This window comes from Chiloscyllium plagiosum, chromosome 21 (genome assembly GCF_004010195.1).
Source record: "Chiloscyllium plagiosum isolate BGI_BamShark_2017 chromosome 21, ASM401019v2, whole genome shotgun sequence".
NCBI lineage: Eukaryota > Metazoa > Chordata > Chondrichthyes > Orectolobiformes > Hemiscylliidae > Chiloscyllium > Chiloscyllium plagiosum.
Genome location: NC_057730.1, coordinates 1,310,954 through 1,326,099, shown reverse-complemented (window position 1 = coordinate 1,326,099; position 15,146 = coordinate 1,310,954). Strand labels below are relative to the sequence as shown.

At 42.8% G+C, this 15,146-nt stretch overlaps 1 protein-coding gene and 1 long non-coding RNA gene across 2 annotated transcripts in view; one reads left to right on the top strand and one right to left on the bottom strand.

Moving 5' to 3' along the window:
* Positions 1 to 15,146, bottom strand: part of si:dkey-26i13.8 (kinesin-like protein KIF19) — a 207,935-nt gene that overhangs the window by 10,558 nt on the left and 182,231 nt on the right. The window lies entirely within an intron of this gene.
* The window catches only part of LOC122560472, a 19,557-nt gene continuing 10,377 nt past the window's right edge, over positions 5,967 to 15,146 (top strand). Inside the window, exon 1 of the long non-coding RNA XR_006314740.1 lies at positions 5,967 to 5,997. This is a non-coding gene — a long non-coding RNA (uncharacterized LOC122560472). The remainder of the gene's footprint in view (positions 5,998 to 15,146) is intronic.

Sequence of the window (15,146 nt, the reverse complement as noted above, 5' to 3'; positions counted from 1 at the left end):
CAACCCAGCAGGATCCTGGTAAATCTCCTCTGCACTCACTCTTAAGCATCTACATTCTTCCTATAATGAGGAAACCAGAACTGGATACAATATTCCAGGTGTGGTCTAACCAGGGTTTTATAGAGCTGCAGTAAAACCTTGCGACTCTGAATCTCAATCTCCCTGTTGATGAAAGCCAAAACGCCATATGCCTTCTTAACAACCCTATCAACTTGATTGGAGACTTTGAGGGATCTATGTATATGGACCCCAAGATCCTGCTATTCCTCCACATTGCCAAGAATTCTGCCTTTGACCCTGTGTCCAGCATTCAAATTTGACCTTCCAAAATGAATCATTTTGCATTTATCTAGGTTGAATTCCATCTGCCACTTCTCAGCTCAGCTCTGCATCCTGTCAGCTGTTTTGTTGCAGCCTGTAACAGCTCTCGACACTATCTACAACACCACCAGCAAACTTACTAACCCACCCGGACATGTCTTCATCCAAGTCACGTATAAAAACCACAAAGAGCAGAGGCACAAAAACAGATCCCTGCGGGACACCACTGATCACCGAACTCCAGGCAGAATACTTTCCAACCACAAACACCCTCTGTCTTCTATAGGCCAGTCAATTCTGTATCCAGACAGCCAAATTTCCCTGTATCCCATACCTAACTTTCTGAATGAGCCTACATTGGGGAACCTCATCAAATGCCTTACTGAAATCCATATACATCCACATCCACAGCTCGACATTTGTCAACTTGTCTCGTCACATCCACAAAGAACTTAATAAGGCTTGAGAGGCATGACCTACCCTTCACAAAGCTACGCTATCTTTAACCAAACCATGTTTTTCCAAATAGTCATAAATCCTATCCCTCAATCCTTTTCAGTACCTTGCTTGCCACAGACGTAAGACTTACTGGTCAGTAATTCCCAGGGATTTCCCTATTCCCTTTCTTGAACAGAGGAACAATGTTCACCTCCCTCCAATCATCCAGTACTACTCCTGTGGAAAGCGAGGATGCAAAGATCATCGCCAGAGGCCCAGCAATCTCATTCCTCACTTCCCGTAGTAACCTTGAATATATCTGGTCCAGCCCTAGGGACTTATCTATCTAGATGCTTCCCAGAATTTCCAGCAGTTCCACCTTTCTTAACATCAATCCGTTGAAGTCTATTAACCTGGTCCATGGTGTTCTTACTATCAAAGTCCCTCTCTTTCATGAATACTGAAGCAAAAGCCTCATTTAGGGCCTCCCTTACCTCAAGACTCCAGGCACAATTTGCTTTCACTATCCCGGATTGACCCTACCCTCTCTCTGATCATTCTGTTATTCCTCACATAAGTGGAGAACGCCTTTGGGTTTTCCCTAATCCTTCCCACCAAGGCTTTTGCTTGCTCCCTCCAGGCTCTCCTCAGTCCATTTTTAAGTTCTTTCCTTGCTACCCTGTAATCCTCTAAAGCTATGCCCGATCCTTGCTTCCTCAACCTTAAGCAAGCTTCCTTCTTCCTCCTGACGAGAAGCTCCTCTTCTCTAGTCATCCAAGGCTCCTTCACCTTACCATTCCTTGCCTGTATCAGTGGGACAAAGTTATCCAACACTCGCAACAAGTGCTCCTCCACATTTCTGTTGTCCGTTTCCCATAGAACAGTTGTTCCCAATTTATACTTCACAGTTCTTGTTTGATAAGCAGTATAATTTCCACTCCCCAATTAAAAACCTTTCCATACTGTCTGTTCCTATCCCACTCCAGGCTATAGTAAAGGTGAGACAGTTGTGGTCACTGTCACCGAAATGCTCTCCCCCCAAAAGATCTGACACCTGGCCTGGAATGTTGATTAGCAGCAAATCCAATATGGCCTCCCTCTCCAGTCAGCCTATCTACATATTGAGTCAGAAATCCTTCCTGGACACACCTGACAAAAATCAGCTCCATCCAGACCATCTGCACTAGGGAGGGTCCAGTCAATATTGGGAGAAGTTGAGTCACCCATAACAACAACTCTGTTACATCAGCACCTTTCCAAGATCTGCTGTCCAATTTGTTCTTCCATCTAAATGCTGCTTTTTTTTGGGGGGGAGGCGTGGGGGAAAGAGAGGGAAAAGAGCAGGGTCTATAGAAAACAGGTGACCGCTCCTTTCTGGTTACTGACTTCCACCCATACTGACTCAGTAGACATATCCTCCTCAACAACCTCCTTTTCTGCAGCTGTGATGCACTCTAGTTAACAATGCTACTCCCCCTCCTCTTTTAATTCCCGCCCGTAGTTTTTAAAAGATCTAAACCCTGAAACATCCAGCAACCATTCCTGCCCCTGTGAAATCCATGTCTCCGTTATGGCCACAACATCATAGTTCCAAGTACTGACCCAAAATATGTAAAAGTTTCAAGTCGAACCCTACTCATGATTTTTTCAGGTGCCCCTCCCCGATCACTGAAGTTTATCCCCCCCACCCATGATCTCTCTCTCTCCCTTCTTTCCCTTGATACAAGCTGACAAGGCTGACATCAAGTCAGAGCCTCAAAGTGATTTGCTGCAACTGGTAAACAGTGTTCAAAAATGGCTTCCTTAAATTCAGCAAGACCGAAGGGAAATTCATAGAATCCTACAATGTTACGACATACAAGGGTATTCAGCCTGTCAAGGAGGCTTTATGGGTAAGAGTTAGGAATTAAAAAAGGAATAGTCACTCTAATAGGAGTGCATTATCGGCCCCCAAACAGTCAGCAGGCAACTGAGCAGATATGCCTTCAATTCACTGAGATGCATAAAAATAATGATTATATTAGAGGATGTCAACTACCTCAATATTAAATGGAGTAGTCACAGTACAAAAAGTGGGGAATTCTTGAAATGTTTTCAGAAGAGTTCTTTTTATATCAAAATTATCCTACAAGGGATGGTGAAATGCTCTATCTAATTCTGGGGAACAAAGCTGGACAGGTGTTCAAGGTGACAGTGGTTGCAGAGTGGGGGGGGGGGTGGGTTGCATTTTAAGTTTGTTATTGAAACAGATAAAGTAATTTGCAAGAAAGGGTTTTGGATTGGGATAAAGCAAAGGCAGGATATAGCCAAAATAGACTGGAACAGCTACCTGAAGATAAATCCACAGCAGAACAGTGATGATAAGGTATTGGGGTATTGGGGAAATCTATGGTTAAAAGTCTCTATTTGCAATAATTTTTTGTCTTACAAGTTTGAAATGGCAGCTGTAGTCACAGTGGCTGCAAGAACATGAACACCAAGAACGCAGGCGCCTCTATATAACCTTGGAGATGTTCCTGTGTATGCTTTTTCCCAGTAATAGGACACGGCTGTTTCAATTTTAATCAATAGAACATTGTTAACTCCCTTGCTTTATCTGTTTTTTACTTATGAGAACAATGCCAGATGTAGTAACATTTAAGTCAATAGCTTTGTTTTGACTTATGTGAACAGCTTTAGATGTAGTTACATTTAAATCAGTTGCTTTGCTTATCTATCTTTGACTTATGAGAACTCGAGAGGTAGTAACATTCAATCATGTTGGAATGAAAACAAAAGTGAATTAGTCACACACATGAAAAATATAAAATATATTGCTTTCATGTTAGAGATCAGAGGTCTGTTAATGGTCTGTTAATGATACATAGCTTGATTGCTACTCTGGGGTGTCGACCACCGATTGCCGAAGTAGAGAACAATAGTAGAACGTTTAAACAAGTACATCACAATTGTCTTTCCTCAGGAGAAGGGAGATGCAAGTACAGAATTCAAGAAGATGTGAGGCTGTGAGGTTCTTGAGCAGTTTGATACAGGAGGAATTGAAGGTTTTCACATACTTAAAAGTGGACAGACCTTCAGGTCTAGATGACTTGTCTCCTACAGAAACCTGGGATACAAGGAAGGAAATTACATGGGCCTTGACCCAAACTTTTAAATTGTCTCTGGCCAGCACATTGTATGACAGCTAATGTGGTCCCACATTACAAAAAGGGTGGTTGTGATAAACCAGGTAATGTAGACCAGTCAGTCTCACATCAGTGACAGGGAAACTTATGGAGAAAATTCTGAAGAAGATTAACTTTAATTTCGAGAAGCAAGGTTTAATCCAGAATAGTCTGCATGACTTTATCAGAGGGGGATCATGTCTAACAAGTTTGGTTGAATTTTGAAGTGATCAAGTGTTAGATGAGGGTAGTGTAGTTGATGCAGTTTATGTGAATTTCAGAAAGTAGATTTAATGTTTTGGCAGACAGACTCAGATGGCTGAAGGAACCGGATGGGGTTTTAAAATAATAATTGACAATGATTACATAGTTGCCATTCCACCCTCTCTCCACCCTCTTTACCCCCACCCCAAACATTGTTACAGAGTTCAAATTTCACCATCTGCTTTGGTGAGATTCAAACAAATGCCCCTGAAATGTTTGCTTTGGGGTTTCTGGATTATTGGCATTACCACCACACAAGAGAAGCAGAATCAATACGTCAGGTTACGGACTTTGTTAGAATATAGAGGTTCCTTACCTCTATGCCCCTAACATCAGTCTCACTTCCCTCAGTCCAGTATGATTCTTCTCATCCTGTTGCTGATGGTACAATTGAGCTGCTTTGATTCTGCTCATTCTTTCTATCAAATATTTCTGCTGTGAATTTTATCTGCCTCATGTCTGCTATTTCCATTATCCACTGTCCTCTTGAAATCTGTTGCTGCTTTCAACTTGCAGCCAACATTCACATGGTCTGAAAGTTTCAAAGCGGAAGTTTCAAAATCCACAAAGTCAAGTAATTTCTAGATATCAAAGTAGAATCTGGTGGTGTTCATGTTCTTGCAGCCACTGTGACTACAGCTGCCATTTCAAAGTACTGATGCTGGGGAATTCCACCCACTACCTCCTTCCAGTCTAAAAGAAGATAGTCTATGTTTCATCATCCTTCTGCCAATGTATATCCAATATGCTGCCGTGGTAAAAGAAGGTGTGGGGATGATTAGAGGCCAAAAAGGGCTTTGTGAATGTAGGCATAGGGCATTGCTGAGTTATTAAATGAATACTTTGCATCTCTTTCTCCTCAGGAAGGCGGTGCTAACCAGGTAATGGTAAAAAAAGTGTAATTCAGACACTGGAAGAGCTTAAAATTGATAATGAGGAACTACTGGATTGACTGTCTGTCCTTAAAATTGATCAGGAGCTGATAAGTAGTATCCAAGATGACACTGACCACAATTACTCAGTCTTGCTTAGACTCAGGTTTGTTGCCAGAAGATTGGAGAATTGCAAATGTTACACCTTTTTTAGAACATAGAACAATACAGCATAGAACAGGCCCTTCTGCCCTCAATATTGTGCCAACCTGTGAACTATTCTCAGCTGGTCCCCCTATCCCAAAATCATCCATGTGCTTATCTAAGGATTGTTTAAATCGCCCTAATATGGCTAAGTTAACTACATTAGCAGGCAGGGCATTCCACACCCTTACCACTCTCTGCGTAAAGAACCTGCCTCTGACATCTGTCTTAAATCTATCACCCCTCAATTTGTAGTTATGCCCCCTCGTACAAGCTGACGTCATCATCCTAGGAAAAAGACTTTCACTGTCTACCCTATCTAATCCTCTGATCATCTTGTATGTCTCGATCAAATCCCCTCTTTGCCGCCTTCTTGCCAATGAGAACAGACCCGAGTGTCTCAGCCTTTCCTCATAAGACCTTCCTCCCAGACCAGGCAACATCCTGGTAAATCTTCTCTGCACCTTTTCCAATGCTTCCACATCCTTCCCGAAATATGGCGACCAGAACTGTACATTATATTCCAAGTGTGGCCGCACTAGCGTTTTGTATAGTTGCAGCATGATATTGCGACTCCAGAACTCCATCCCTCTACCAATGAAACCTAACACACCATATGCTGCCTTAACAGCACTATCCACCTGGATGGCAACTTTCAGGCATCTATGTATTCGGATCGGCGCAACATAGAGGACCGAAGGGCCTATACTGCGCTGTATTCTTCTATGTTCTATGTATATGGACTCCAAGATCCCTCTGACATGCACACTACCAAGAATCTTTCCATTGACCCAGTACTCTGCCTTCCTGTTATTCTTCCCAAAGTGCATCACCTCACATTTAGCTGCATTGAACTCCATTTGCCACCTCTCAGCCCAATTCTGCAGTTTATCCAAGTCCCCCTGCAACCTGTAACATTCTTCCAAATTGTCCACTACTTCACCGACTTTAGTGTTGTCTGCAAGTTTACTAATCCATCTACCTATGCCTGTGTCTAAGTCATTTATAAAAATGACAAACAGCAGTCGTCCCAAAACAGATCCTTGTGGCACACCACTAGTAACCAGACTCCAGGCTGAATATTTTCAATCAACCACCACTTGTCGCCTTATTTCAGAATGCCGGTTTCTAATCCAAACTGCTAAATCACCCTCAATTCCATGCCCCTGCATTTTCTCCAACAGCCTACCATGTGGAACCTTATCAAAGGCTTTACTGAAGTCCATGTATACCACGTCAACTGCCCTTCCCTCATCTACATGCTTGGTCACCTTCTCAAAAAAACTCTGAGGTTTGTGAGACACGGCCTGCCCTTGACAAAACCATGTTGACTATCTGAAATCAAATTGTTGCTTGCTAGATGCTTATAAATCTTATAATCCTTTCCAAACCCTTTCTTACAATAGACATAAGGCTCACTGGTCTATAATTACCTGGATCATCTCTATTGCCCTTCTTGAACAAGGGCATAACATTTGCAATCTTCCAGTCCTCTGGTACTAAACCTGTAGACAATGACGACTCAAATGTCAATGCCAAAGGCTCTGCTATCTCCTCCCCAACTTCCCAGAGAATCCTTGGATAAATCCCATTTGGCCCAGGGGACTTGTCTACTTTCACTCCTTCTAGAATTGATAACACTTGTTCGTAACTAACTTCAATCCTTTCTAGTCTAATATCTCATACCTCATTCTTCTCCTCTACAATAGTTTCCTTTTCCTGAGTGAAAACCGATGAGAAATGTTCATTTAGCACCTCTCCAATCTCTACAGGGTCCACACACAACTTCCCATTTCTGTCTTTGATTGGCCCTATTCCTACCCTAATCATCCTTTTATTCCTCATGTACCTATAGAAAGCTTTAGGGTTCTCCTTTATTCTATTTGCTAAAGACTGCTTGTGTCCTCTCTTTGCTCTTCTTAATTCTCTCTTTAAATACTTACTAGCTGATCTGTAACTCTCCATCACCTCATCTGAACCATCTTGCCTCATCAACACATAAGCCTCCTTCTTCTGCTTAACAAGAGATACAATTTCTGTTGTAATCCACAGTTCCCTTACCCTTTCACTTCCTCCCTGCCTTATAGGGAATTACCTATCAAGGACATGCAATGTCTGTTCCTTAAACCAGCGCCATATTTCCATTGTCTGCATCCCCTTCAGCTTGCTACCCCATTCTATGCAACCTAATTCGTGCCAAATTGCATTATAATTGCCCCTGCCCCATTGATAACTCTTGACCGTTGGCATGTACCTATCCCTTTCCATCGCTAAACTAAACGTAACTGAATTATGGTCACTCTCTCCAAAGTGCTCACCTATAACTAAATCAAACACCTGGCCTGGTTCATTAGCAAGGACCAGATCCAGTGTGGCCTCTCGTCTTGTTGGCCCTTCAACATACTGTGTGAGGAAACCCTCCTGTACACTTTCAACAAAAACTGATCCATCCGATATACTAGAATTATAGCATTTCCAGTCAATGTTGGGGAAGTTAATGTCCCCCGTAATGACCACCCTGTTCCTTTCACTCTTACCCAGAATAATTTTGCTAATCCTCTCTTCCACCTCCCTGGAACTCTGTGGAGGCCTATTAAAAAACCCCAAGCAGTGTGACCTCTCCTCTCCTGTTTCTAACCTCAGCCCACACTACCTCAGTAGACGAGGCCTCATCAAAAGTTCTCTCAGCCACTGTTATATTATCCTTGACTAACAAGGCCATGCCTCCCCTCTTCTACCGCCTTGCCTGTTCTTAATCAAAGATCTAAACCCTGGAACCTGCAACATCCATTCCTCACCCTGCTCTATCCATGTCTCCAAAATGGCCGCAACAATTGAAGTCCCAGGTACCTATCCATGCTGCAAGCTCACCTACCTTAGTTTTGATACTTCTGGTGTTGAAGGAGACACACTTCAAACCAGTTTGCTGTCTGCCAGCACATTCCTGTAACCCTGAAATCCTGTCCCTGTCCTTCTTACTCTCATCCATCTGTGCACTGCAACTACACCTCAGGTTCCCATTCCCCTGCTGAGCTAGTTTAAACCCACTCAAATAGCACCAGCAAATTTCCCACCAAGGATATTAGTACCCCTCTAGTTCAAGTGAAGACCGTCCTGTTTGTACAAGTCCCACCTTCCCCAGAATGAGCCCCAATTATCCAAGAACCTGAAACCCTCCCAACCGCACCATCCTTGCAACCACGTGTTCAGCTGATATCTCTCCCTATTCCTTGCCTCTCTATCATGTGGCAGGGGTAACAAACCAGAGATAACAACTCCTTGTTCTAGCTCTCAGCTTCCACCCTAGCTCCCCGAAATCCTGCCTTACATCCCTATCCCTCTCTTTCTTCAACTAGTTTGGAAAGATAAGCCCGGAAACAGTTGACCAATTAGTTTAACATCAGTGATGGGAAAACTTCTTGAAACAATAATTCAGGACAGAATTAATGGTCATTTGGGAAAATGCAAATTAAGGAAAATCAGCATTGGATTTTATTTAAATAACTTGCGAGTGACTTATGATGAGTAACAGAGAAGCTGGGTGAAGGTAATGCTGTTGAGGTGGTGTATGTGGACTTTCAGAAAACATTCGATACAGTGCCACAGAGAAGACTTGAACAAAATTCTATGATACGCAATGAAAGGGACTGTACATATTCAGTTAATTGAGTGAAAGGAAACAGTAGTGGTTAAAGATGCTTCCTGGACTGGAGCATGTTTATAGTGGAGTTCCTCAGGAGTTGTTGTTGGGTCCTTTGCTCTTGCTGATATGTAAGAATAGGACACACAAGTATATAGGGTGGTAAAGAAGGCGTATTGCATGCTTGCCTTTATTGGTCAGGGAATTGAGTACAAGAGTCAGGATGTAATGTTGCAGCTTTAAGAGACTTCGGTTGGGCCACGCCTAGTGTATTGCTTTCAATTCTGGTTACCACATGACAATGAAAGATTTGGAGGCTTTGGAGAGTTATCAGGATGATGCCTGAATTAGATGGTATGAGCTATAAGGAGAGGATAGAAACATGGGTTGTTTTCTCTGGAGCAGCAGAGGCTGAGGGGAGACTTGATGGAAGTCTATAAAATTAAGGTATGCATTAATAGGGTTGACGATTAGAATCTTTTACACCAGAGTTGAAATGTCTAATACTAGGGGTCATGCATTTAAGAGGAGAGGGGACAAGTTTTTTGCGCACAGAGTGGTAGGAGTCTGGAATGCATTGCCAGAGGTAGTAGTTGAGGCAGATATGATAAGGGAATTTAAGGGACTTTTAGATAAGCACATGCATATATAGGGGATGGAAGGATATGGACTAAGGGCAGGCAGAAGGGGATTAGTTTAATTTGGTGTCATGAGCTGAAGGGCCCTTTCCTGTACTGTATGGTTCTATGCAGGGTTCCCAGAATGCAGAACTTCATTTATAGAGTTAGGATTGTTTCCTTGAAGGGAAGGTTGACAGGAGATTTAATATATGCATTTAAAATCAATTTAAAAAGTCTGATAAAAATAGGTAGTGACCAACCTTTAACAATGATGGAGAACAAGAGGCTGCAGATTTCACATAATTGGCAACTGAAGCTATAAAGGGGAGAAAGTGAGGATTGAAGCTATAAAGACCTGAGGGGAACCTTCCTCATACATGAAATGGTTAGGGTCTAGAAAGCTCTGCCTGACAGTGTGTGCTGGAGGCTCTGAAAAGAAATTGAATTGTTGTTTAACAATGAAGAACATACAGAGTTCTGGCGAGAAGGTGGGCAGTAGGACAACTGCTCATTCAGATAGTCTGTGCAGACACAATGAGCCAATGGGTTCATTTTGTACTTTAACAATTCCATGATTCTCTCCATTTTATCCCATAAACTTCAAGTTTATAAAATACAATATCTGGCATCTTACCACTCTTATTTTGAAATTCTACATGCACGTCAATTGGATTGTTTTTATCTGCCATCTTTTTGTTATTGTTGTTTAAGACAATTAGAATAAACTAATATCCCGATATAAGATCTGCCCACGAGGTTGTAAAGTTTTGCTGGGAAGAGCTAACCAAGTGTTCCAGATGTTGTTGTATTGCTTATGTTCCTTGTAGGCAATAGTAATGAATACTTAAAGGTATAATCTGATGTTTCACAAGCAACTCTCATTCAGATGTAACGTAATGACATTATAATTACATTACAAACAAGATGGCGGCAGAGTGGAGTTTTTTTTCTTCTCTCTTTTTAGCAGTTCTTAAGCAATGTGAGGGGAAGCTGGAGTCCCAGAGCAGCACAACTTACCTTGGTGCAGCGAAGTGCCGGTGAGGGACAAAAAAACAACTGCAGGCGGTGCAGAAGTCAATGTTTCGGGTCAAGCCACCATTTTTAAAAACTAGAAATAAAGTGACTTTGGAGAAATGATCAAATGAAGCTTCAAAGGAGACAAGAGATGGGGTTTATTACCTTGATAAATGGGGAAAAAAAACTAATTTTGAGAGGACTGGAGGGTTAGGACTGGGGGCTAAGGTTTGTCTCTATGCTAGTGGTTGCCTAGCAAACCTTTCTAGAATGGAAATTCCATTTCACAGATCAAGGAATTGGAGAAAAGACAGCACTCCAGAAACTGCAAGACTCTTTCTCCTGAAATTCTGCTCTCATTAGTAATTTTCAAATTATATATTCTATATTAACATTTTGGTGTCAGTATTTTGTCTACCTGGTAACACCTGGAGGAAGTGGACTATGAGCAACTGTCAAACATTCACATCCAGGTCATCTGGGATCAGAATTAGTAGTTTACCTTCAATCTACAGCTGTTAGCAAATCAGCTTCATTGCTAGGAAATCTTATGAATACGTGAAGTTGTCACATTGTGGCCTTTAATTCCAGACTCTTGGTTGACATGGTTGTTTCTACTTCTTTTGCCTTTTTTTTAAAAAAAGAAAAACATCTCTACAGAGACTTGCTTTTTTGTGTTGAGAGAGTGTGTCTGTGTGGGATTAAGTGAACACAGTTTAATTCAGAATCATAGCTTTGAGGGTAATCAGTATTGGCACTTACTTTAAGAGTAGCTTTTATTTATGATAGATGGATTATTTTTAATTTATTGAAGAAGCCTGGTGGATATTTATTTTATTTTGGAGGGCTATACAAAAGAGAGGCAATCAGCCATTTTAGAACATTTGAACAGTACAGCATAGTACAGGCCCTTTGGCCCTCAATGTTGTGCCAAGCTTTTATCCTGCTCTAAGATCAAACTAACTACATACCCTTCATTTTACTTTCATTCATGTGCGTATCCAAGAGGCGCTTAAAATGTTCCTAATAGATCTAACTCTATTACTACCACCACTCTCTGCATGAAGAACTGACCTCTGACATCTCTCCTAAAACTTCCTCCAACCACCTTAAAATTATGCTTCCTTGTGACAGCCATTTCTGCCCAAGGAAAATGTCTCTGACTATTCACTCTAACTATACCTCTCACCATCCTGTACACCTCTATCAAGTCACCTCTAATCTTTCTTCACTCCAATGAGAAAAGTCCTAGCTCTTTCAACCTTTCTTCATAAGACATGCCCTGCAGTCCAGGCAGCATCCTGGTAATTCTCCTCTGCTCCCTCTCTAAAGCTTCTATATCCTTCGTATAATGAGGCAACCAGAACTGAACACAGTATTCCAAGTGTGGTTTAACCAGGGCTCCATAGAGCTGCAGCATAACTTTGCAGCTCTTAAATTCAATCCCCCTGCTAATGAAAGCCAATATACCAAATGCCTTCTTAAACAATCCTATAAATTATCTTGGGAATTGAATCAACTCATTTACATGAAGGGGTGACGTTCTACCCATCACAGCCATAACACTGGATATTTTAAAAGGACATGACATTTCATGTATGCAGGTCATCAAAAGATGTGCAATAAGACATGCAATTACATGAGTGAACGGAGGAACCTTAGGGTTCAAACAGAATGTGCTGAAATGGTTTCATGAAAAAAAAATTATTTACATGGGGCATGAGAGGTATAGTTCACTACCTGGGCAGTTTCTAAATGACTTTAGATACTGAGCCTCAAACTTCATTTCAACATTGCTCAGCAAGCGTGAAGTGGGACTGCTGTAGGTGGTGCAGCAGATCTCAGGTTAGTGTTATTGAAAGTCAGTATGAAAGGTTATGAGGATCAGTGTGAAGAGTAGAGCCTGGGTTGGTTGTTGAGGTGGGCAATGTGTAGCAGAGAAGGTGCAGGAAATCTCTGGATGGGTGGGAGGGGGTGGTAAAAGGCAAAATATTAAAGCCAGATTGAGAGGTGAGACATTTCTCACTTGTTCATATCCAATATGGTGGCAGGTACCAGAGGGAGGTCTTGAGGCATCTTTTAAATGGAAAACTGACAACAAAGGGACAGGCACATAATGTGAACAAAGTTAGTGAGGTGCCTGCACATCTATTACCAAACTCTAAGCTTATTAAACTGCAAGCCAATAATTCTTAGTGATGGATTGTTCATTCTATCCACCATAAGCTAAATAAAGTTCTTCTAACATCCCCAGCCTACAATCCTACATCTTCAGCTCATTCCCACAGATACTTTGTGCAACAATTGGAACATTCTAATCCAAGGATTTATATTGGAACAATTTGTAAGTTTCTTTTCCAAAGGTCAGTTACAAACAGTGTTAGGTACTTTACATATATCTAATCAGCTCAGATCCACCATTAGAATACTCAAATATATTTCTAACTAATCAAAAAGTATTGTGTTTTAGCTGCTGTTGATTTGGTGCTTGGTGTCGATTATGTAACTTGCTGCATTTCATGTTTCTTTTGGGAAAAAAAGTTCCCTTCACAATTATTCAAAACAACTTATATTTAAACAGCCTCAAACAAAATGGATCAGAACTTTCCACTATTGAGAATAATGTCTGAGCAGGTTTCAGGGCATGGGATGGTTCTATGAAGGTGGCAGGGGCCTTGCCTGATGCTGGGATACCCAGTATCAGACCTTAGTCTTCTAGGAAGGCCCACCAGCTGTACATCACACTCAGGCAGGTCGAGAGGTCTCTGGTGTGCATTCCTTGCATAAAGACTGTAGAGTGGGAACATCCCAGAGTGGTGTCAGAAGCCTGACTTGACAGGTACATAATGGCAGGGGCAATATTATGGCCTGGTCAATGTGAAGGGGTTGGGAGGTGGAGAGAAGAAAGTTCAAAACCAAGAACAGTGGGCTAAATCCCAGCAGGCCCCTCCCACCCTTTGCAATGCAGGGTCTCTCAATAAGGCACCATACCTTTGAATTAGGTACCCTCACAGCCTCCCAAGAGACCGTGCATAACCAACATAAGTTTGCCTGTCTTACTCCGTGTGGCAACTGGCTTTCCTACTCACCTCCCATCACCAAACAAACAAAAACAAACCAACCTCCTCCCAGACCATACACAAGCTCATCACCTCAGGATCTCTCACCCACAGCTTCCAACCACAGTTCAGGAACCCTGCACCACCCAGTTCTACCTCCTACCCAAGATTAATCTAATCGGTGAAGGGGTAAATGTAGGGGATTTGGTCTGGGTGGGTTGCTCTTTGGAGGGTTGGTATGGACTTGTTGGGACGAAGGGCCTGTTTCCACACTAAGTAATCTAATCTAATCCACAATCCTGACTACCTAGGCCAACCTATCATCTTGGCTTGCTCCTGCCCCACTGAACTCATCTCCACATACCTTGATACTGTCCTATCCCCCCGGTTCAGGAACCATCCACATATGTTCGGGTCACAACCCATGTATCCATCCACCTCCTCCAAGACTTCCATTTCCTTGGCCTCCATCTTTACCATGGACATCCAGTCCCTATATACCTCCATCCGCCATGAAAAGGTCTTACTAGTCCTCAGTTTCTTCCTCTTCTGACATTCCCCCGTACCCTTCCACTTACACTCATTTGTTTGGCTGAACTGGTCCTCACCCTCCATTTCTCCTTTGAATACTCCCACTTCCTCCAGATGAAAGGGGTAGCCATGGGCACCCACACTGGCCCCTGCCTAGCCTGTCTCTTTGTTGACTACTTGGAAGTTACACCAGCACCATTCCCCACCTTTCCCTCCATTACATTGATGACTGCATTGGCGCCACCTCGTGCTCCCACGAGGAGGTTGAACAATTCATCAACTTCACCAACACATTCCACCCCGACCTTAAGTTCACCTGGACCATCTCAGACAACTCTCTCCCTTTCCTGAACCTCTCCATCTCCAACGGTGACAGACTCAACACTGACAGCTCCTACAAACCCGACTCCCACAGCTACCTGGACTACACCTCCTCCCATCTTGCCTCCTGTAAAAATGCTATCCCTACTCCCAATTCCTTTGCCTCTGCCACATCAGCTCCCAGGAGGACCAGTTCCACCACAGAACACACCAGATGACCGCCATCTTTAAAGGCCACAATTTCCCCTCCCATGTGGTTGATGGTGCCCTCAAGTGTTGAAAAGTGCGGTGCTGGAAAAAAAACAGCAGGCCAGGCAGCATCCAAGGAGCAGGAGAATCGACGTTTCGGGCATAAGCCCTTCTTCAGGAATGCCCTCAAGCGCCTCTCATCATTTTCCATACATCCCCCCTCAAACCCCACCCGTACAACTGCAACAAGGACAGAACACTTTCCTCACCTTCCACCCTACCAACCTCTGCATACATTGCATCATCCTCAACCATTTCTGCCACCCACAAACAGACACCAACACCAGAGATATATTTCCCTCCACACCCCTATTCGCTTCCCATAAAAACCATTCCCTCCGCAACTCCTTTGTCAGGTCCACACTCCCCCACCAACCCATCCTCCTCTTTCAGGACCTTCTCTGCCACCGCAATTGCAAAACTTGCACCCACACCTTAACTCCCACCAC